We start from the raw sequence: 25,084 nt of genomic DNA, 5'->3' as shown, positions 1-25,084 counted from the left end.
TGAAGAATATAACATACAATACAGTAAGAAAAAGGGTCAAAGAGCTGCAATTACAGTAGTGCCTCCCATGTAAATCTATCTAATACTGTGGTTTTTACTGTAACATTTCAGTACGTCTACTTATTGATAATTTTTCCCTCCCCTTTCTGTCAAATACCCCCTGTAGTACCTCTACATAGGGTCTAGGTTTGGAACCACTGGAATACTGGCCAGTAATATATTGAACTTGTGTAGAACATTCCTATGTAACTGTCTGTAACTGTAGAGTATGACTCTTCTGTATGACTGATTTAATGTTTTCTTTTTTTACTCTATTGTAGAGAATAATGGCATTGGAAGGAAACGAGACCTCTCACATACTCGTGTATGTGGATGAGGCTGGCTTCAACCTGGCCAAGGGCTGAAGACGTGGCCGAAATTTTATTGGCCACCGGGCCACGGTGGATGCCCCAGGCCAGCAAGAGGGCAATATAACTATGTGTGCTGCCATTTCTGAGAATGGTGTGGCCACTTACATCCCCAGTCTTGGCCCATACAATACACAGAAGCTCCTCATCTTCTTGGACCACCTTCATTTGGATTTGATCCCTGAAAATAAGAGAGGTCTCATAGGGCCTCACCTACCACATTATATAATTGTATGGGACAATGTGAATTTCCACTGTGGCCTGCTTATCAGGGCCTGGTTCACTGCTCATCCAAGGATGGATATGGTGTTCCTACCACCTTACTCTCCTTTCCTCAACCCTATTAAGGAGTTTTTCTCCGCTTGGAGGTGGAGAGTGTATGAGCATCGGGCTCAAGATCAGAGGTCCCTGCTCCATGCAATGGATGCTGTAGGTGAGGATATTACAGGAGATCAGTGTAGGGGATGGTTGCGACATGCACACCATGTCTTCCCTCGTTGCATCGCTATGGAAGATATACGCTGCAATGTTGATGAGAATCTGTGGCCAGACAGCAGCGTGTGGATGAGCAGAAGGGTGAGGACGGTGGCCAGTGAAGAGATGTTACAGTAGTTGTGAAACTCCAGCTTTATTTACAGCATTGTAGGCTAAATGTAATTTTCCTTTTTTTGTTTGTGTGTTTATATTTCCGTATATTATGCTGTATACATTTTCTTTTTACTCTGATGTATGGAAGTTACTTTGTGTGTGAATGATAATTGTTACAATACTGTAAAGTAATTTTTCCTTGGCAGTATGAGTGCAATGTGTGATGTCAAACCTTGGAGGCTACTCTTACCCTAAAATCTTTTCTTTTTTTTCAGTTTTATACACAATTGTATTCAGTTAGCGAGACAAAAACTGTACAGTAACCATTGTCAATGAAGGACTGGGCTAAGACTGAAAGGTGGACATGAGGGATATTTCAATGGTCCTCTGCCTTAGAGACAAAACATCTAAACATTTTGACTTGCAGTGCTTACACAATGCCAAAGGGATGAAGCATTTTGGGGGCACTGACTATTTGAATGAGAAAGAAATTTATTTTTGACACATGAGTGAACTGTTTTGGGAAAGATATGAGCTTTTGAAGGTGAACCATGGTGTTGTGCTGAACCATCCAGGTTATTTTGGCAAAAGCACCAAGAGAGTTGAGAACGTCTGGTCTGTTTCAAGAAATGAGCCAAAGCAATTGAGAAGAATCTTTGCCATTTTGGGGGCAGTGACTCTTTATATGGGAAAGGAATATGGTTTTGAAGCATGAGTGAACAGTTTTGGGAGAGATATGAGCTTTTGCACATGAGTTATAGAGTTGTGCTGAACTGTAAGACTGTTTTGCCAAATGAACTTAGAGTTTTGAGAATGTCATTTCTGTTTCAAGAAATGAGCCAAAACAATGGAGAAAAACTGTAATACAGTTATTGTAATTACTCTCTGGACCAGCTTCAGTAAAGCTATAGTCTGGTTAAAGTACAACTGGTGTGAGGCTTCTTCATTCTCCTAGCAGGTGGAGCAACGGACACCCAGGTAACGGCAAATATATGTATATTGTTATTTTTTGGGTTGTTCTTTATTATTGGGCTTCACACCAACACTGTTACACAGCTGTGTCAAGCGGGTTGAGCCAATTTATTGAGGGTGGAAAAGCAGAGTACAGGCCCAATCAATTACCAGCAGCTCCTTAGGGGGTAAGTGCTACATATAACACTGTCACAATCTGCAACCTACCCATACCAACTGTAGGGGTCCTCGCACTCGCAGAATTTCAGTCCTTGGCCCTCTTGTCAGTGGTCTGTGTCCTGTGGCATCCCTGTGTGAGGATGGTGAGGCCTCTAACACATGTCTAATGGCATCCTCATATCAAAATGACAGCACTGAAGTGCTTCCTGTTATAGACATCAATTGCATAACTTCCACCACTCCTCCTGAGATAATTTCCTGTTTGATCACTATAAAGCTGAAAGGTTCCAGAGAGAGAGTGCTTAGTCGTTTTAGAGCTGTCCACAGTGTGCACCTGGTGCTTGCCGTGTGATCTCATTACCTGACCTTTGCTACATTTGTTGACTTTTATCCTTTGCTGCCTGCCCTGACCTTATTCTACGTTTGACTTTGATTATGGACTTTCCCTTTTTGTACCACATTTTTGGAAACTGTGCCGAATTCACCTCCTGAGTATCCTTATCCAAAGTGTGTGCCCCTGCTATTGGGCTCCCAATATCTAAACACTGACAAACAGTTACACGCTATCAACAGGCTGCTCTTTACACTTCCAGTACTCTTGGAAACATTTATGTCTTCACATCACTCCACTCTACACTGATGTCTTCATACCCCAATGTGTTAAAGACCTAATCAGTGAACTATGTGTGTGCGGGTTACTTGGGATACGCCTCTTTGGTAACTTCAGAGCAAGCAAGGACAACATTTCAATACTTTACTTGGTAAAAGTGCTAAAATAGACATTCACAGCCAAACAGAGAAAATTGAGTACTGTCCGTGATACTTTTTTTATTTGCACTAACATACAATTTTTCAGGACAAGCTTTCGGGGTATGTCCCCTTCTTCAAGGTCCAAGCAGTACTGATTCACAAATTTTTAAGCAGAATGTTAAAGAAGAAGAAAAAAAACAAAAAAAAAAAGAGAAAACCAAACACATACAAATCAATGGTAATAAAGATAGCAGCAGAGTTAGTGAGATAAGACAGAGGGAGAGCTAGGGGGGAAAATGCAGGGGGGGATACTAGTCACAGAGCGGTTGTAAAACTTTAGCATAATGTGTAAGGAAACCAATATCTAAATTCAGGCCATTATTCTTTGTGTCAAAAAGAAGTATCATTCTTAGTTCAAACGTTTTCCTTTCCTGGATAGTTAAGAACTAAGACATTGAGGTCTTCTATAGTGTGGTCCGATTGTGAGAAATGATATCCCACAGATGTGCATAAACTGTCTTCTTTATGTTCTTTGATGGTATGTCTGTGCAAATTCATCCTCGCTTGCAACTTCTGTCCTGTTTCACCAACATAAGATCCTTTGCTGCACCTTTTGCATTGGATGAGGTACACAACATTAATTGAGGTACAGCTGTAAGATCCCATGATATTGAAGGTCCCATTTGTGTGTGTAACACTTTTGGATAGATTTATCTGGTTGCATAGTTTGCTGCGTTTTTTATTGCAGGGTTTGCTACCATTATTTGTGACTTCATAATCAGAGTGAAGTTTCCTGCAGCTTAGTTTGTGTCTGAGGTTGGGTGGTTGTCTGAAAGCCAATAATGGTGGTTGTTGGAATATTCCTTTCAGAGTTTCATCCTCTGTTATAATGGGTTGTAAATCTTTGATTATCTTTTTGATCCCTTCAAGTGCTGGGTTGTATGTGGTGACTAGAGGTACTCGGTTATTTGTTTTTTTCTCTGTGTATTGGAGGAGATTTTCTCTTCGGGTTTTCAAGGCTGTGTTTATGCTGTTGTTGATGGTTTTGTCTTTGTAACCTTTCTTATGGAAGGAGTCTGCCAGTGTTCTGAGATGTTTATCTCTGTCTTCTGGGTCTGAACAAATTCGGTGGTATCTGATGGCCTGGCTGTGTATGATGGCCCGTTTAGTGCGTTGGGGGTGAAAACTGGAACTATGAAGATAGCTGCATCGGTCAGTCGGTTTTCTGTATATGGACGTGTGAAGCTTGTCATCCCTGATGTATACTGTAGTTTCCAGGAAGTTGACATGTGTGTTCGAATAGTCCATTTTTAGTTTGATAGATGGGTGAAAAGTGTTGATCAATGAGAAGAATTGGTTTAGATTTTCTTCACCTTCAGTCCATATCATGAATATATCATTAATATAGCGATAATATCTGTATGAAAACCCGAAGAGAAAATCTCCTCCAATACACAGAGAAAAAAACAAATAACCGAGTACCTCTAGTCACCACATACAACCCAGCACTTGAAGGGATCAAAAAGATAATCAAAGATTTACAACCCATTATAACAGAGGATGAAACTCTGAAAGGAATATTCCAACAACCCCCATTATTGGCTTTCAGACAACCACCCAACCTCAGACACAAACTAATCAGCAGGAAACTTCACTCTGATTATGAAGTCACAAATAATGGTAGCAAACCCTGCAATAAAAAAACGCTGCAAACTATGCAACCAGATAAATCTATCCAAAAGTGTTAGGCCCCTTTCACATGATTGGACCGTTCAGGTCCGCCTGTCAGTTTTGACGGCGGACCTGAACGGGCGCTCCATGTTAGTCTATGGAGCGTCGGATGTCAGCAGAGACCTGTCCGCTGACATCCGACCCCGTCCGATCCGCTAAAAGCAGACGGATGGCTCTACGTCCAGATCCGTCGCTGGCAGATCGGATCGGGTGAGATCTGACGAAAATGGACACGCTGTCCGTTTTCGTCCGATCCCTCCATAGGCGGCAGCGGCGCCTGACAAGCCCCTCCCCGCTCAGTGAGCAGAGAGGGACCTGTCATCCGCCGGCTCAGCGGAGATCAACGGACAGATCTCCCGCTGAGCCGGCGGACCGAGGCGGGCTCCGGGCCTTACACACACAAATGGGACCTTCAATATCATGGGATCTTACAGCTGTACTTCAAGTAATGTTGTGTACCTCATCCAATGCAAAAGGTGCAGCAAAGGATCTTATGTTGGTGAAACAGGACAGAAGTTGCAAGCGAGGATGAATTTGTACAGACATACCATCAAAGAACATAAAGAAGACAGTTTATGCACACCTGTGGGACATCATTTCTCACAATCGGACCACACTATAGAAGACCTCAATGTCTTAGTTCTTAAAGGGAATTTCAGAACTATCCAGGAAAGGAAAACGTTTGAACTAAGAATGATACTTCTTTTTGACAAAAATAATAATGGCCTGAATATAGATATTGGTTTCCTTACACATTATGCTAAAGTTTTACGACCGCTCTGTGACTAGTATCCCCCCCTGCATTTCCCCCCCTAGCTCTCCCTCTGTCTTATCTCACTAACTCTGCTGCTATCTTTATTACCATTGATTTGTATGTGTTTGGTTTTCTCTTTTTTTTTGTTTTTTTTCTTCTTCTTTAACATTCTGCTTAAAAATTTGTGAATCAGTACTGCTTGGACCTTGAAGAAGGGGACATACCCCGAAAGCTTGTCCTGAAAAATTGTATGTTAGTGCAAATAAAAAAAGTATCACGGACAGTACTCAATTTTCTCTGTCACAATTGCACTAATACGGCTACAATCAAATCAAGTACAGCCAAACATACAAATGCAAGGTTATTCTTATATCCTTACTCCTAACTACAGGTTTGTGTGCTGCCCTGGCATATCTGTATAAGTGTAGTCCAGTGATCATAGTCCTTCAGAGGCATTTCTCCAGCACTGGTGTCTTCAGGGTAAACCCCAGGTTAAAAGTCTCTGTTACAGGCCACGACAGGCAACATTCTCCTACTCCTACAGGTCTCTTCTTCTATCTCAATTCCTTACAGGTCTTACAATCCAAGGTTGGACTGAAATTCCCTGGTTTCTCTCTCTTGCGGGCTCTCTACCGGGCCAACTGTGAACTGGACCACTGTCCCATTTTTATATTACACGGGGCACGTGGTCTGGACCCAGACAGGAACCCACCAAAAAGAATTAAAAGAACGGGAAAAGTAATAACCCCAACCCTCCCAGCCAGGACAGCACCTACTGAATGCTTCAATGCTTACATGCAGTCCTCCCTGAAGAACACCAGATCTGGGGATCTGCCACTGTGGACTCTGTGTATGAACTTTTGCCTGTGAAAGTACGCTGGGGCAGTTAGAAGCCTGAGTTAGGGATTTGTTTAGGGAAAAGACTGTGCACTTTGTTTTGGAACTGTTATGCTGATGTTTCGAGTAAAACGTTTGAAAAATTGTCATGCCTGGTCTGAAGTTACTTAAAGAGGTGCATGGTGGTAATGGCGCGTACAAGAACAGGGCCTGTAATGTGCATACAAGGGATGAAGTGGTAACATGCCGTTACTAGGGGCAACAAGCACAAGAGAAGGCTGCCATGACAGGCAGACAGCGGGAGAGCGGTACCAGCAGGGGTAATGGGTTTCATGTATAGGGAGGGGAATGGTTCATCGCCTATCTCCCGAATGGTCAGTGCCCAAGCAACTAGCACTGGACCCTTGTTGCAGAGACCCTAGGGACCTACATGTATGGCAAGGAAGAGAAAAGAGTTAATTATGTGCACGCATGTGGTCTGCGCTGGTGTCTGTCAGGACCCCATTCTGTCACTGGGAGAGAGATGGCAGAGTCAAGCTTGACTGGTGGAAAGAGACACCACTCTGTGGTGTAGTAGAATGGTGCCAAAGGTAACATTTTGCTAAGCATGGGGGAACAAAAATCCTCTTTAAAATATTTCCCTACACGTGAATTTGCAACGTCACTGGTTTCTAGAAACGTTCAAATTTTTTCCCGTTGGTATTCATGTTTACAGAAGTATCATCTGAGAAGAGCTTGTCACATTTTTTTAAATCATCTTCAAAGTATGTGGAGCAAATCGACTAGAAAAATGTAGCTTCAGGCTAGCAGTTTTCAGCTGAGGAAAAAGAGAGAAAAGTGTGCTAAATACTCTCTGAAAAATATTCAAGAAATTTGACAACCAGAAAATTAAAACAAGAAAGAAGAAGCACAATGAAATGTTTCTGCAGAACCATCTGGTTTGACAGTGATCATTGGTGCAGCATTGTGAGGATAAGCCAACATTTAGGATAACGATCAGTTCACAATTTCAACATTTTTTTGTCCACAATTGGCTGGAGTTATCTTTACTTTGTCTCCAATCATTTCTAGTTCCAATCCTCTATCTTTAGTAATCTCTGGGCAAAAATCTTTATCTCCAATCAGTTCTTGACTAAGGATGAGCTGAACATTTATCCAGAACTTAAGTTCAGACAGAAAACCTTCTGCCCGGGCATCATTCGTTCATAGGCCATTTAGCATGGATGAATGTGACAACTTCCTGCTGTTAATGGTTGCTAAGGAAGCAGCGGGTGCATACCAGATAGCAAGTAATCAAGCTGCAAGTTTGAAAATGACTTTCTAAGCTATGGCTGGACTTGCCAGGCTTCACAAGTCTCTTGCACAATTACAAAGTCCACATTGCATGAATCCAGATCAACTTTCTTTGCAAACATTCTGCAAGTCTGCTGCAAGTTCTGGTTCAGTTATGTTGTGCAATAGTCATCCCACCACAGGTGTCACTGTGGCTTGCAGTGCTCTTGCTGTAGATTCACCACTGCAACTTTGCCCTTGCTAGAAACTTGCCATGCAAATTTGCTACAAATGGGAAAAGTGTCAACTAGAACTTCAAGTGCTTCAAGTGCTCTGCTAGTGTACAACTTGCCTGTGGAAATGTGTAGCAAGTTACCAAGACTTATAATTCAACACTGTCACAAATTTGTGGCAAGTTAGGCCCCTTTCACATGGGGCGGATCTGTTTGATGGACTCTGCCTGCTCAGCGGGGATTGCTCCGCTGATCCCCACTGAGCAGGTGGATGACAGGTTCCCCTCTGCACACTGTGCAGAGACAGGCCTGTCAGAGTCCTGCTCTCCTCTATAGGGAGATCGGATAAAAATGGACCTCCTGTCCGTTTTCATCCGATCCCATCCGATCTGATCCACCAGACGGACGGTAAATAGGGCCAACATCCATCTTGATTTGGCAGACCGGATTGGATCAGATAGTGGCGGATGTCAGCGGACATGTGTCCACTGACATCCGCTGCTCCATAGGAGCGAATGGATGTTCCGATCAAGTCCACCTGGAAGACTGTCAGGCGGACCTGATCGGACAGCCCATGTGAAAGGGGCTTTATCCTTACTATCTGGGTAGGTTGCTTGCCCATTTGATAAGAGAGTCACAATGAAGATATTTGAGCAATATGAAGAAAGGCAGAAGAAGAGATAGATGAAAGGTAGACGGTCTAAGGGTCCTGGTAATTACTAGACAATGACTGAAATTATTAGCATGGAATAAGCTAGACAAGCAGAGAAGTCAGGGCTGTAGTGCACAGGGGTTAAAAAAAGAAGAAAGTGTGTGTGAAAGAGGGAAAAGAGAGAGGGTAGAAAGATGAAGGGTTGCTAGGCTTATTGTCTTTTTGTACAAGGACAATATGCTTTGCATTTGTTTTTAAACAAGACCGGTACTGTTCAGATTATAATAAAAATGACACATTATACACCTGATTACCAGTGGACTTGCATATCAGAAGAAAATAATAAAGGACTAGTTAAAAAATATTCAAGTGTACCTATTTATTTACACCTATGGCCTGAGCTCCAAGCTATTCATTGCTCATTTTTGTAGTTCTTGCATTGTTATAAGATAAACTAGATACATTTTAGTTTTTTGTTATTTTTTAGGGTCTAAGTCCCTCTAGCAAACAACTTTTCTGCATACTTATTCAAAAAAAAAATAATAAACACAAAGCCTAATTCACACAATAAATTCATACACATTTAAAAATAAAAATTAGGCAACGTGAAATTATATATTATATTTATAACATCAAGGTATAAAGTTTATAACGTTTGTGAAATTTATTCATTGTTACAATGGATTAAAAAAATGTAAAAAATAAAATAAAATACATTAGAGTCAAATTCAATTCAAATGTACTTAGAGTTTTGGGGGGGCGTGTCCGGATGTGATCCAAGGAGGACATGCTGCACAAGAGCTCCGCTGATCCTGCAAGAATCGACCTCCATCCTGATTGCTAGATACACTGGTGAGCCTCCAAAACAGCCCTACCTGTCCCCGGACACCCCCTGCCTCTATCCCAGCAGAAATTGCAGAGCTCGGCCGGCCAGCTATGCCACCATCCAGTCCAGGGCCAGCTCCATACAACTGAGGCCCGCCGCCATTTTGAGGCCTATGGAACCTCCGACATCCTCCGAGCTCGGGTCCCGCGATCCGCGGTACGAGCGGTCACCCCCTACCTCGTCCACCCATGGCATCACATCCGGAGGAGACTGCTTGGGAGCACAGATCCAGGGGGCTGCCAGAAGGTCCCAGACACCGGCTCCACACTCCCGTGGCCCGCCGCCATTTTGAGGCCTGCAGAGCCTCCACCATCCTCCGAGCTTGGGGTCCCGCGATCCGCAGAACGAGCAGTCACCCTGTGATGAAACGTCCCACACGCCACTTGAGTTCTTCCGTCAGTATATCGCTTCCTAAGTCCTGGAACATGAGTCCAATGGATCTGGCTATAGGAACCCCCAAGAACCAGACAACATCAGTCTTGGAGTACATCAGGAAAAGACTTTTATTTGAGATCTCACACAAATATATACAGCAGGATGACAATACAAACTGTATCCAGAAACCTAATTAACATGAGCTAATTATCTAATCCTTTAGACAGCCTAGGTGACTAAGAGACATGACCTTTAGGACAGACTTGTGGTCACCGAGCTTCACACAGTAGCAGAGTTAATTAACACAAACAACAATCGGTGAAAAGACTCTTAGAGCCCACACTAGACTATTTACAATAAACACATTATAGAAGACAACAGACAGGTAGCTGGAATTGATGACATTAGCATCTAACAGTATGAGTCCCAACAGTATGAATAAGTCACTATTCTAATATGGCATATAAGGGTTCCCAGAGTCTGTGTGTCTTGGGGGGACATGGACCTGAATCCAAAGTAACACCACCTCCAGGGTCCCCAGGCATACAGCTCACAAAGAGCAGCGTTCCTCCAAATGCCAGGGCCCATAATGACGGGGCTCAGGGTCAATTGGGCAAAGTCACAGCTGCTGGCTATTGATGTCGATGCTAAAAAAGAGGCCTCGGCTTCTCTTCAGCTACAATGGGTGGACGAGTTTACCTATTTGGGGGTGTGTATTTCAGGGAACATGACTGACTTCATTCCAATGAACTTGTCACCAGTAATTAACTCAGTCAAAACCAAACTGAAAGCATGGGAGAACCTCCCTCTGTCCCTACTGGGTCGTGTTAACCTCATCAAGATGAAAATCCTTGACAAGTTTACATACTTGTTTCATAATTCCCCTCAATGGATCCCTAAATCAATCTTTTCCAACAAAACAAAATTTTCTCCTCCTTTCTTTGGGGTCCACATCCCCCCCGCTTTAAATTAACAACCCTAATGCGCCCTTGCTCGCAGGGGATTTGCGTTCTCGGACTGTCACAAATACTTCATTGTGGCCCAATTGGATACTGCATTGTGGTGGCTTGTTCCAAATAGATCCAATTCAGCTTGGGCCATTGAGGCTGCGGTGTTGCGATCTGCGGAGGCATTGTCGAATCTCCTTTTGCGGGGTCCAAAGGCTCCATACGACCTAAACCCTTCCATGCGTACCACCCTTAGGGCCTGGAGGGAAGGTCTGACCTGTGAAAAGTATCCTCTGACCGCTGTATCCCCGAACGCCCCGCTCTGGAACAATCCCAACCTACAGCACTTTCTCAAAATTCCAAACCCTGTGATATGGGCCAGGTACCATATCAAGGCTCTCTCAGACATCACCTCAGACCTAACGATATTCTCCTTTGATCACTTAATGTCTCAACACAATGCCTCGCTCTCACACAAATTCAGATATCTACAGTTGTCCCATGCTTTCAGGGCTTCCCTCCAGGTAAAAGGCAGATGGTACAATCCGACCTAGAGCGGATTTTGCAGTTTGATTGTACCGAAAAATCTACCTCAGTGCTATATGCACATCTCCTCCAGCTCTCGTCTCCTGAACTGTCCAGGCTCCATCAGCAATGGGGCCGGGATGTTCCAGAGATGGACTCCGGGGATCGGGAGGATGTGTTAGACTTCCAATTTAAAATACTGGTTTCCTTGAGAGACCACCTCATTCAATACAAGGCATATCTTACTCCCACTCGGGTGCACAAGATGAGGTCTTCTCTCTCCCTGGAATGCTGGCGTTGTTATCATGCCCCCGGGGACTTTATCCCCTTCTTTTGGTCCTGCCCGGTAATTACAGGTTTCTGGTCACAAATTCTTTTAGAGGTGAATGATCTGCTAAGTATTTCTATTAATCCATCCCCAAGAATATGCCTGCTGGGGCTGGTAGAGGACTTGGTGCCCAGAGTGGCTGAGAAAACCTTGTTGGGTCTCCTGCTGTTCTATGCCAGGAAATCCATTGTCCTATGCTGGAAGCGAAAGACTCCTCCCTCTATAGGCTTATGGAAAACATTTGGTAACAATGTGATACCCCTTTACAGGGACACCTACACACATAGAGGCTGTCCAAAAAAACATGACAGAGTCTGGAGTAAGTGGTTAGCGGAACCCTCCACTGCTGCAACAAATTAGGTGACCTCTCTGATATATGATGGCTCTCCTTAACATCCTAATAGTCCAACCCGAGTTAACAAGATATTCTATATGAGCTACCTCATTGTCAGTCCACCCATGGAGCAGGAGCCATGACAGCCTATTGTTGCTATACTACGGTAGTCATAAATATTCTAATGGTCCTTGATATTGTAACGATACCCTGTGACCCCTGCGTGGGTCCTTTCCCTGTTAATAGCCAGATGTTGGCTGAGCTGTTGTGGTCGTCTGTATTGTTTTGTGTTTGTTAAGAAAATAAAAAAAATGTTTTTCAAAAAATGTACTTAGAGTTTTGAATTTTGTTTTGGAAATAGTAGAGAAAGATTAGAATCCGTGTCAGTTTTTTTCATTGCTGTTGGATAGATTCACCTGCTCTATTTGTCTAATGCCCAGTACACAAGGTCGGATTTTCCGACGGAAAATGTGTGATAGGACCTTGTTGTCGGAAATTCCGACCGTGTGTAGGCTCCATCACACATTTTCCATCGGAATTTCCAACACACAAAGTTTGAGAGCTTGCTATAAAATTTTCCGACAACAAAATCCGTTGTCGGAAATTCCGATCGTGTATACACAAATCCAACGCACAAAGTGCCACGTATGCTCAGAATAAATTAAGAGACAAAAGTTATTGGCTACTGCCCCGTTTATTGTCCCAGCATACGTGTTTTACGTCACCGCGTTCAGAACGATCGGATTTTCCAACAAGTTTGTGTGACCGTGTGTATGCAAGACAAGTTTGAGCCAACATCCGTCGGAAAAAATCCATGGATTTTGTTGTCGGAATGTCCGATCAATGTCCGATCGTGTGTACAGGGCATTAGAGGGGAATTCTCTCACTTTGAAGAGGTTTTTCTATGACTTCCATCTCCTCAATGGGACCCAAAAAAAAACCCCATAAAAAAACACACACACGCACACACAAAAACAAAAACAACTGACAGGAGTATGAACCATTCCTTGTTAGTTTCTTTACTAAAGCCTTTAGTCGGTTTAGTTTTGGTAGACGTTATAAATAAACAATGCATAGAAGGACATATTTAAAAGTATTAAAATCAGTCACACATCTTTATAATTATTTATAATCCTGCAAATCCCTCCAGCTCATATGCCTGGGAATTTGAGCGTAATGTCATACAGGTTTTGGGAGTCTCCTTTTCCACAATTCATAGTGACTGTCTTGTCATTAGGCCATATAAAAGCTTGAGGATTCCAGCAGACGGGACATCAAAGCTTCCAGAAATCCTCCTGACATTAACAGCTTTAGCTGTAAGGTGATTCCATTAAAGATGGCAACTGAACGTCTCGTGTGCAAAGTCGGTCTCTGGGTGCTTGCAGCTTGCATGGTTCTGAGCCTACAGGGCGCAGGTGAGTGACAAATTTATACATATAATTTACTATTTGATTTTTGAGTTATAGGATATTTTCTAAGACAAAAAATATATTACATATAAAGCTAATAATTATAATTTTTCCCTTTTACGTCCAGTATCCATTTTTACTTTGCAAAAAATACATTGTGGAAAAAAATATATATAAAAGTATAAATATAAAATCTAAAAAATATAATATAATACCATCATAAAATTACACTCACCCTGAATTGGTATATATATATATATATATATATATATATATATATATATATACACACCAATTCAGGGTGAGTCACTCCTCCTGTGTCAACATCCACCACGTAGAGATTGTATCAATAATCCCAATCATCCGCCAATTAAGACATCAACAAAAGAGGATACAATCTCCAATATTCAATGCTGTTTACTTCAAAGTAGAATTCTCAGTTTTAGCTTACACAGGCTTTATAAATGATCCCAAACAAATTACAAAACAATAGTGATTCCAATCTCTTCCCACTCTATACAAAGCTAAAATGTAAACTTTAGCTTTACATACTTTATATACTTATATTTATATGTGAAACAAGTGGTTGAATCTTATTTGTAATACTAAAATGCTACCTTTGCAGGCAGCTAAAAAGACGATATCATGCTTGTTTTGTTAAGTTTCATTGGAGTCAGGATTTATGTAGACCTGAACTAAAAGAAAACATTAAGTGCCGGTTCACACTGGGATGACTTGTCAGGCGACTTAGCCACCTGATAAGTCGCGTCCCGTTCTGTACAATGGAACCGTTCTAATCGGAGAGACGCAAGTCGCTCCAACTTAGAAAAAGGTTCCTGTACGACTTTGGAGGCAACTTGAGGCGACTTGCATTGACTTCTATACAGACGTCGTTTTGCAAGTCGCCGCTCCTGTCGTGTCCAGGTCGCCTGAGGCAGTTGCGCTGCAAGTCGTGCTGCCTCAGTGTGAACCGGCACTCAGGGGTTGATTTACTAAAACTGGAGTGTGCAAAATCTGGTGCAGCTGTGCTTGGTAGCCAATCAGCTTCTAACTCCAGCTTGTCCAATTAAGCTTTGACAAAAAAAAATCTGCAAACTGATTGGTATCTATAACTTTTATTTTATTTTATTTTATTGAGTGTGGGTTTGGTTTGTGCTATAGTGCTGTAGTGGTATACACATTAACCACTTAAGCCCCGGACCATTTTGCTGGCCAAAGACCAGAGCAATTTTTGCGATTCGGCACTTCGTCACTGTAACTGACAATTGCGCGGTCGTGCATCGTGGCTTCCAAACAAAATTGACGTCCTTTTTTTCCCACAAATAGCGCTTTCTTTTGGTGGTATTTGATCACCCCTGCAGTTTTTATTTTTTGCACTATAAACAAAAAAAGAGCAACAATTTTGAAAAAAACGCATTATTTTTTACATTTTGCTATAATAAATATCCCCCAAAAGTGTATAAAAAGAAATGTTTTCCTCAGTTTAGGCCAATACGTATTGTTCTGCATATTTCTGGTTAAAAAAAATCACAATGTGCGTTTATTGATTGGTTTGCGCAAAAGTTATAGCGTTCACAAAATAGGGGATAGTTTTATGGCATTTTTTTAAATAATTTTTTTTTTACTAGCAATGGTGGTGATCAGCGATTTTTATCATGACTGCGCCATTATGGCGGATACATTGGACATTTTTGACACATTTTTGGGACCATTGTCATTTATACAGCAATCAGTGCTATACAAATGCACTGATTCCTGTGTAAATGACACTGGCAGTGAAGGGGTTAACCACTAGGGGGCAGGGAGGGGTTAAGTATGTCCTGGGGAGTGATTCTAACTGTGGGGAGGCGTGGCTACATGTGACACGTCACTGATCTCTGCTCCCGATCACAGGGAGCAGAGATCAGTGACACTGTCACTAGGCAGAATGGGGAGATGCTTGTTTACAACGTTTACACGTTCTTCCTCTCCGTGAGGCGATCGCGGGTATCCCCACAGCGATCAAGTCCGCGGGACCCGCAACCTGGATCACGGAGCTCCCGGCCAGCGCGCGCTCCCGGCCAGCGCGCACCGCCGGTGGCGCGCACGCAATGACACGGCAGCAAATTTAAAGATACGTATGGGTACGCCCATTTGCCCAGTCGTGCCATTCTGCCGACATACATTAGCGTGCGCCGGTCGGGAACCAGTTGTATTACACCATCATTGTCTGCTCCTGCCCTTATTATCCTCATTTAGTGGGCATGTTTGCCACTGTAGGTTATGAATATTTGTTGTCTCTGGAGATTTGTATGGATGTCATTTGCCCACACTAACCTGAGATACTCCCTCTAATTTTTTGGACACCTAAGCTGGTGATCCTCAACTAAATCTATAAACATTTTAATAGGTAGTGAAACTTTCAAATAACATTTCTTTACCCTTTTTGGCCCACCCCTCTAAGCTGAAATAGCTCACCAAAGTGGGCTATTCTATAGTTACTGTGTTCTTACTGCCAAGGCTGGCTGTAATGTTTACATTCTTTGTATAGGTTTTTTCATCCAATGTTCACGCATGGGCAGTAGGACCCAAAGATTTCTATAATGCAGGGATAATTATGAGTCATTTGGAAGAACCAACTGAAAACTAGCAAATGAAATACAGTGGAACCTTGGATTACGAGCATAATCTGTTCCATGAGAATGCTTGTAATCCAAAGCACTTGCATATCAAAGCGAGTTTCCCCATAGAAACCAATGGAAACAAAGGTAATTCGTTCCACATTGACTTCTATTGTATGCAGTACCACATGTGGCCAGAGGTGGGGGGGCACCGGAGAGATTTGGAAATACTCAGAGACCGCTCGGATGTACTCGGAAACCCTCGGAAAGTCTCAGCAACACTCGGGAACTGAGAATATCCGAGTGTTTCTGAGTATTTCCGAGTGCATCCGAGCAGCTCCGAACATCTCCAAATGGCTCCGAGTGTCACCGGCGCCCCTGCGCCTCTTGCCAAATGCGGTACTGCACCAGAGGCTTGAATCCTGCTTGTTTTGCAAGACATCACTTGCAAACCGGGTCAAGATTTAAAAAAAATATTAGCTCGTATTGCAAAACGCTCGTTAACCACGTTACTCACAATCCGAGGTATTACTGTACAGAACGTTTATAGAGCTTATAGAGCCTTATGTGCAAGTAGAAGAAATATGAGATATGGTCCAGCTAAATTTTGATGATAATCAGCTTGTAGGATTCAGGAGATTTTTGGTTACTGGTTCTTTGGTGTTGCTTGATTTTTTTACTACTGAGCCCTGTTTTTGGCAAAAGGAAGGGTGCAGGGTGCAGTAAACCAGATGAACCAATCAGAATTCAACCAACATTGTTCTTATTGCTGTAAATGAATAAAAAGTGGAATTTATTAGAGCACAATGAGTTACTGACCAGCCTATCTGCCACCTTCCTGTAAATGTATGCCTATATTATTCTCTTCCTTTAATTCAAATCTTTTTTCTTATTCCCACAGAGGCTCAGACAAACTCTACTAACACTGGTAAGTATGTGAATCAATAAATAGTGCATTCTACGGTGCAGCAACTTTTATGTACTGATGGAGTTTTTCATTAGGTTACGACATGGTAAGCTTGTATTTTGGTGACTAAACACTGGTCATGGCTACATTCAAGGATTGACCAAGTCAAAAGATTAACAGACTTTGTGGGCACATAATGAGAGAGAGAATCAATAAAAAAGTATACATTTTATTACAACGTAGTTAAAAAACATATAAACAATATACAAACAACACCCTGTATGGACACAGTTACCAGTTACCCAATAATGCAGTTATAGAGGACTGGACCTATGGTGCAAAGATTCATTTAATACTGTATCAAGGTAAAAGAAAAATTTCTGATCCAGTAATGCATCCAAAAACTTGCTCGTCGACGCGTTTCACTAAAATATTAGCTTCCTTAGGACAGATACTGGGTAGGTTCTGGTAAACTTGTGGCTCAAGGTGTGGGAGAACTTGACCAAACTGACAAACAGCTGAAAAAAACTAGATTGCATATGTGTGTCTAAAGTAGTGGGATAGTAGATACCACTGATATATAGTAGTCATGTATAGGTATTTGAGTATAAATCACACACAGCGGTAAGTGGTCACAAATTCCCGCTATAAGCGTGTTCAATACAATATCAATATTACCAAGAGATGGCCCGTGGATACCGGACCAAGTTATTAAATGGGTAAGAATACAGTCCCCTTAAGTATAGAGGCGAATGGAATATCTGAATGTGTAAAAGCTGCACTTATCACATAGGGGGAGACCTTTTGTTGGGGCTCAAGTTGGTATTGCCACATACATAGGGGAAAAATGTGCCCCTTGTGGTGCTACACACCCATGGACGGCTTTCCTTGCTGTGTGTGGTTATTGCTGCAGTTCTGATTCTTCAACTAACGATTGGCTATGCTAACTCTGCTGGTTTTTTAAAATCCTGACAATTATTTCCTAAAAATGTTAAATTTACAAACATGTATATTGCTTACGTTTGCCTTAGGTTTAAAATTCTTAGTTTTTTTCTACATGATATGGACAACTGATAAAAGCTTAGACACATGAATGTTTTCCAGGAAATTCCATGAGACTTTTTTGTTACCAACTTTCTTGACTTCAACCACACCACTTGAACTTGAGAGCTTATATTACCAATACCATATTACTATTGCATTACTTCTGTATTACGGTATTACAGCATTACAAATTCATAATTCCTATGCTCTATATAAGTTTGGGATGAAGTTGAAGGTAGATATTAGCATCAGGGTTTGTAGATTAGTCACTGGAGGTAATTGAATTACTACAGTCAGGGCGTGTGTCAGCAGCCAATGGGTTTGTGTTGATGACATCATTGTGAGACACTTCTGAGATCATTCAGAATTATTTGATGGATGTATTTGACTTGCAATTGACCCTCTTCTGACCTGCTTCGAGCTCATTTTGCATTCCTATAGCCGTGTACAGAAATGCAATATCTGTTTAAAGCATACAAAAGCCTGTCTGCTTAATAGTTAAATAACTCTGGGGATAAGAAATAGTGGAATCCTGAAAAGCCAACCAAAGGTTACATATATAATGACCAACTATGTGGTCCCCCATGCACATAAATAATTGCATATATACAAAGAAAATAAGGTTTTTAACACATAAATACACATTGATAAGATTATTTATATCAAACCCATCTTCTTTAAGTGTTTTAAGAATAGGTGTTCCCTTTAATAAGGTTTATGAATCTACCAAATCAATGTGCTCTTTATAAGTACATACAAAGTGGAAACACAGTAACTGTTGGTTTTAATTTAACTACATATTAATTCATAATAAGTCTACTTTTTTATCTCTATCTCTGGTATGTGAGCTAACATGATCTCTTCTTTCCACAGGAGTGCCTGGATGGGGTATAGCTTTGCTGGTGTTAACATCTCTGATCCTGGCCTCAATGCTGTGCAGTCTGTGCTGTCTGGTGAGTCTGCAATCATGAAGAACTACTTGTTGGTCTAATTGTAAAATAACAGCTATGATCAAGTTATTATCTTATCAAATACATTCATGGTGGATGCATGTTTTGAATTTTAATGTAATCATTTTTTGAATGTAAGTTTATAAGTTACAGTTTTACATGCAAAGCCAACATATTATAAAGTATTTTAAAAAGGCAGCTTGAAAACATAACTTTTGATAGACAGCTAAATACACAGTGGCATTGCATATATGTGAACTGTGCTACCTGCCAATGGACTTTTAAATCTTTCCAGCTTTTAATTAGTGGGAATGCTTCAGCAGTCCCACTATTGTTATTCATTTTTTTTATTTTTTATTTCTATTATTATCCCGTATGTTTTTTGGCTCTGCGTAACTTCTGCATACTTTCAGCTATTAAAACCATTCAACTTTTCAAATGTTCAGCTCTTTCAGCTAATGATGGGACTTCTTCAACTTTTTTTCTACTATTTATACTTTTTAAAATATTAAGCTTTTTAACACTTTTTTTTTTAACCTCCCTGGCGGTATTCCCGAGTCTGGCTCGGGGTGGATTTTACATACCAAAAGCGGTATCCCCGAGCCAAACTCGGGCTTGCATCGCAGGATCCAGGAAGAGATTACTTACCTTGTCCCCTGGTTCCTGCGATGTCTCCCCGCTGTGATCGGCGAGCCGCTGTGTCTCGCTCGATTCACAGTGCCGAGCTCCATTCCCTGCGAGCGTTGCGAGCACGGGGACGGAGTTCGGCGGTAAATTCAAAAGTGAAACACATAGTATAGATACAGCATACTGTAATCTTACAGATTACAGTACTGTATCAAATAACTACACATCCCCTTTGTCCCTAGTGGTCTGCCCAGTGTCCTGCATGCAGTTTTATATATATAAAACTGTTCTTTCTGCCAGGAAACTGGAGATTGTCCATAGCAACCAAAACTGTCTCTTTACATCAAAAGTGGTTTTAGACCAGCTAGAAAAAAGCGATAATAAATTATAATCACTTGCAGAATTGAGCGATAGTGATTTGTGGGGAGATCCGTCATCAAACACTAAAAGTAATAAAAGCTAAAATTCTGCAACTGTGCAAATTTCAGTGTTTTTGATTTGATTACATTATTATATAATTTTTATTATTATTATATTATTATGTGTTTTAATTATTTATAGTTATTTATTATATTATAATTTTTTATTTCGTTTTTCAAACTTTATCATACCCGGGATGTCTACTAGACTCTTGTTTGGACAGATTTAAGTGAACTATTCCTAAGAATTACAGGCCTACAATATAAAACGCCAAATTTCTGTGCAAAATAATTGTACCGCTTTCAGCACTTAAAATCTGAAATAATCATACCGCCAGGGAGGTTAACATTGAAGTGAATGAGAGCATGCTTCACATCCTTAAAATCTTCTTCCACTCCCAAAAATTTGAGCTCCTTCATAGTTTCACCTACAGACGCCAAACAAACTTTAAAATGTTCACAAAATATTCAGCTATCTGGCTATATCTTTTCAGTTTGATATCTTTTACAGTTTTTGTGAAAAAGCTGTTTAAGTTTAGTGATCATTTCAGTAAATTTTATCGATTAAACAGAGTGTGTATTGGGCTGCTTAGAGTGGATGATGTCATAGCTAGAGCACAGAGCCTTAAAAAAATTATCTTAGTTCCTTCTCTTTAAATTGCTCTCACGCCCACAAGATCCACTTGTCATACACAATTTATACATCAAAACGTAGGTATTTTTGTCTAGTTTCAGGCAATATGCTCAATTTTGTGATACCTTTTACTTTTGGCTGGCCGAGCTTCCAAATGACAAGAGTTCTACACTTTCTTCCATTGACTGTCCTGTATAAAATTCTTCACATTTCCCAGTGAAACGCAAAGCCAACTTCTTTTTTAAATCGCTGATATGCCCACATTATTTAGTTTATCAACATAAATTTTAGCCCAATACGTTCCCAAAGGCCGTGTGTCTCTAACGGTGAAGTCGCTGTTTCCATAGCATTTACAGTTGTGGATTTATTAAGGCTTGTTTGAAGGGTTCTCTCACACTGTCTCTCACTCATTAGGTGTGGGAATTAATGATCAAAAAGCTTTACAAAAAACCTTTAAATACTCCGCATCTTTCATACATTAGTGGTGTTGTTAAACTTTTTTAATGAAATTCATGTTTATTTTAAAACCATTCCTACTTTTTCAACTATTCTCACTTCTTCAACTTTTTCTTATGGATTTAAGCTATTCATCCAGTTAGCTTTAGCAATTCAGCTATTCAGCATTCCCACTCATTTTCTCCAGGAAATGCATTTTCTAGTTGAAACTGATGCCCTTGGCAGATGTTACAATCAGGTCCTGATGACCCTCTCTGAGGACTACAAAGCCATTTTGCAATGCAGTTCGTAATATTCAAGTCCAAATACAAGTTTACCCCAACAATAGATTGTTTGCAAAGCCAGAGTTTTACATATGACCATTTGAAAATTTAAATGATGATGCAGTAGATATGGACTCAATGACCTACTTAATGACCAACATCTGTTAGAAGCTAGTTTAGGTAGCATCAAGCCTGATTGGCTTTGCAAACAATCTTTCATTAGAACCAACTTGTATTTGGACTTGAATAGTATGGTGTGGAGCTTTATTTTTAAATTCACCGTTTCCTATCACATCCCAAAGTAATCGTAGACGCCCTTTGGTGAACAGAAGCTGTCAGTCCATTATTAATATTCTTTACATTTACAATATTACTGTATTATTGGATGACATCAATAAAGTAAAAATAACATATAAAAAAATTATAGGGTTCCAGTGTCTCATATCCATTTTTTAACAAAAAAGAACAGAAATACTAGGATAACATTGTCCATGGGGTCAATGGGGGTGATGTACCAAGGGAGAAAACACAGTTCACCAAGCAAAGAGAATGTCTTCTGAGCTTAATCATAGAAAGAAGTTGTGTTCAATGAACCAATCATATGGCAGTATATGGTTATATCTCTCACACATGACTGTGAATTTAAAGTGAATATAGGTTTGCCTTATCTACTAACATTCACTTTGCAAATTAACAATAATTTTGATAAGGGGCCAGCCTTTACTTCTAATCTCTGTACAATTTACTTTCACTCACTTTATATCCAACAACATTCATTTACTTTATATCCAAGACATACTGTAGCTGTTGTCAAATTCTAAGAAGATATTACAAATAGTAATATAACAAAATGCCTTTATATCGAGGAAAATTAGCAGAGCTCTGATTGGCTCCTAGTGCTCTTCCTACCCCTCCATACAGGGTATACAGGAAGCTAATATCAAGATAGATTTGGGTACTTATATTAATTCTACCTAAAAAAAAATAGGTTTATTGATTTTTTAACTGAACAAATAACTAAATAAAATGCTGCAGTCTCATATCTTCTTTGAGGACAGCTTGAATATTTTTCTAAGAAACAATAATAATAATAATAATATCAGTCTTGGTTACCTAATCATTATGTGTATAGTCACTTGTTTTTCTTTTCCAGCATAGTGATATGTTTTTCACAATTTATTTCCCTTCCTTGCAGCCTTTGCTATGTAAGAGCGGTGGAGATAGTCATTGTGGATTTTCTCTGAGCAAATAGTAGCAGAAAGGACGGCAAGGACAACATTATATTCTGTTTCATCTTGGTTCTGTTACACACAAATCTTCATGTTTAGTTATGTCCTGAGTCTGTCTTGTTCTGGATACTCCACCTGTGAATTCACAAGGTCTTTACCACACAGAGTCTGTGAAGAATTCCATTTTCATTTTAATCTACCTCCAAATATGGAATCCATCCACCTTTCTCTAGAATTTATTTCTACTCTAAAAGCTATTTTTTACTTCATTAAAATATAATTCCTGGCATATGTACCATTGAATTGAAGGTGAATAATACTATGGATTTTGTATTTTATTATCTGCTGGAATGTGTAAACATAAATAATCTTCAAATAAAAAAATGTTTCAGATCTGATCCATTAGTTCCTGTTACTATTGAGTTTCTTTCTTAAATGGTACCTTTCAATTATATTGGTGTTTGCTCTATATGAATGCCAAATTTGCATAACTTGGAGCCCCCTCCCTTTCATTCAATGGTTTTAAATCTGAGCCTCATGGGTCAGTACATGCTCTCACATTGGAGTGTGTAATGTAAAGTGAGGGCTCAGCAGCAGAACAAGGTGTTGTGGAGATAACCTCCAAATCAGGGAGACGTTATGGTTCTCTGTATGTAATGTATGGAGTATAATGCTAATTCCTTGGCAACTGTGAAAAATTAGTCATGTCCACTACTAACCCATGGTGGAGGTAATTACCCTTGTTCCTACTTTATCCCAAATATGGCTCATAGAGAGTAATCTGACAGTGTGCACTTTTACTACAGAGCTCTATAACTCACAGGTGGACCATGCATACATATTAGTAGAGGGCAGTACATGTCCATACAGGATGAAAAATAGTTATGTTTTAGTGTCGATACATGGGGCTAAAGTCCTCTCACTTCAATGCATGCTTATGTTAAAGTTGACCGTCCTACCACTTTTACACAGGTACAGCAAAGGACAGTCCAATGTACTGCTTGGCATGCCTATCTTTCATGATTGACAGCTTTTCACTGCCCTAGTGCTTGTTGAGGATGGCCTGGCAATACACAGAAGTATCTGGTAGTTTACAGCTCTGTATCACTGCCACTTGCCAACTTTTAGAGTTAGCTGTACTGGACATTAAACGTAAAGGGGAATCCTTCTAAAACAATAAACAGGTGCACTAAGCCTGACATTGCAGTGCAAATAATTTATTAGGAGGATCAAAAATGATACTTGCAGACACCACAAGGTCTGCTCTCTGACAATAATACTAACCTGGATAAATGAATGTACCTAAAAAGTTCACTAGGTTATAAAGATGAATACTTACTTGTGTCTGTTTATCATTTTACCAATCAATTAAACATGCCCTTGGTTAGTAAGATAGAGCTCTCTCAACTGAATGACATGTGAGAGATTTACATTCCTATCATATCAGTGGATCACCTCGCACTACTGCCATGCAGTTGTTAGATTGTTCCCAAGCTCCTACCTAGGTAACAGCCTCTCCTTGATTGGAGTAAGCATGCTCACCTTAAAAAAGCAAGCTGTGCCATCAATGTTCCTCTGTGACCACCTGGTGTTCGAGATAGGTGGGTCACGTTTTCCTGCTTGCTATCCTATCAGTGTAGAGACAGTTAGCAAAGGGTGTGATTAGTATGCAACAGAAAAGGGCTAGTGCTAGGGGTTGTATTAGTGTGTTAGTGTCCTTTAAGGGTTAGGTTAAGCATTAGTATCAGGGGTTAACTGTTAAGGCCACACTTTAAGTGTTAAGTGTTGTAAAGAGGTTAGAATTAAAGTTAGAATTTAGGGATCGGTTAAGTCAGTGGTTCTCAACTCCTGTCCTCAGGAACCACTAACAGGCCAGATTTTAAGTATTACCTTGGGGAGATGGAGACTAGAATACTGCAATCACTGAGCAGCAAATGATATCACCTGTCATGTATTTCAGTTATCTTGCAAACCTGGCCTGTTAGTGGGTCCTGAGGACAGGAGTTGAGAACCACTGGGTTAAGTGCTCAAGTAGGAAAGGGTTTAATATTTGGAGGAAACTTACTGTAGGAGACACTTTTTATGTTTTATACTATGCACACATGTTCTCCACACGAACTGACCCCATGCCAAACATTACCAGTGTCAGACCAGACTTCCGGAACAAATATATTGACTTGACTGCATATGTGCCCATGAAAGACAGAGCAAATCCTGGGAAGGTGACAAATTGTGATGTGTTCTAGTCCTGGTCTAGCAGGGAACCAAGTGCCTATGCTGCAGGACACTGCCTGAGGGCAGATGATGTTGCAAGCATAGTTAATGTCAGTCTGTACCAAAATATAACCAATGTAAGCTTAAAGAAAAAAAGGCTATATGGCAGGGTCCAGGGTGGGAATAACTGTAACTCAGAAAACAGATTTGAGTAGTTTGTGTTTGCAGATTATGCACTGGTGAGGCGTTTATTAGCAGTTCCTTTAAGCATTGAACATTAAACAAGGAAAAGGTTTGTTTTGGCTGGTAAACTATTGCACAAGTTGCCACTGCTATAGAAAATTTTTCACCACATAGTACACAAAATTTTATTTTACTTTTCCCTGCACAGAATGCTATGTGAGTTTACAAGGCAAAGCATTGGACGATTCGCCCTGATCAGAAGTGATTGAATCATAATGCCTGTGGCAGATTTACAGCTTGCTCATTGCAAAAAGCAATAAAATCCACAGTAAAATACTTCCTACTCGTGAACATTTTAGAAGACTATCTGTGAAGGTTTTCAGTGATCTGTGTCATAGG

Source organism: Aquarana catesbeiana, linkage group LG09 (genome assembly GCF_042186555.1).
Source record: "Aquarana catesbeiana isolate 2022-GZ linkage group LG09, ASM4218655v1, whole genome shotgun sequence".
In the NCBI taxonomy this organism is placed as follows: domain Eukaryota; kingdom Metazoa; phylum Chordata; class Amphibia; order Anura; family Ranidae; genus Aquarana; species Aquarana catesbeiana.
The sequence above is the reverse complement of the archived record's forward strand: the minus strand, read 5'-3'. Positions refer to the sequence as shown.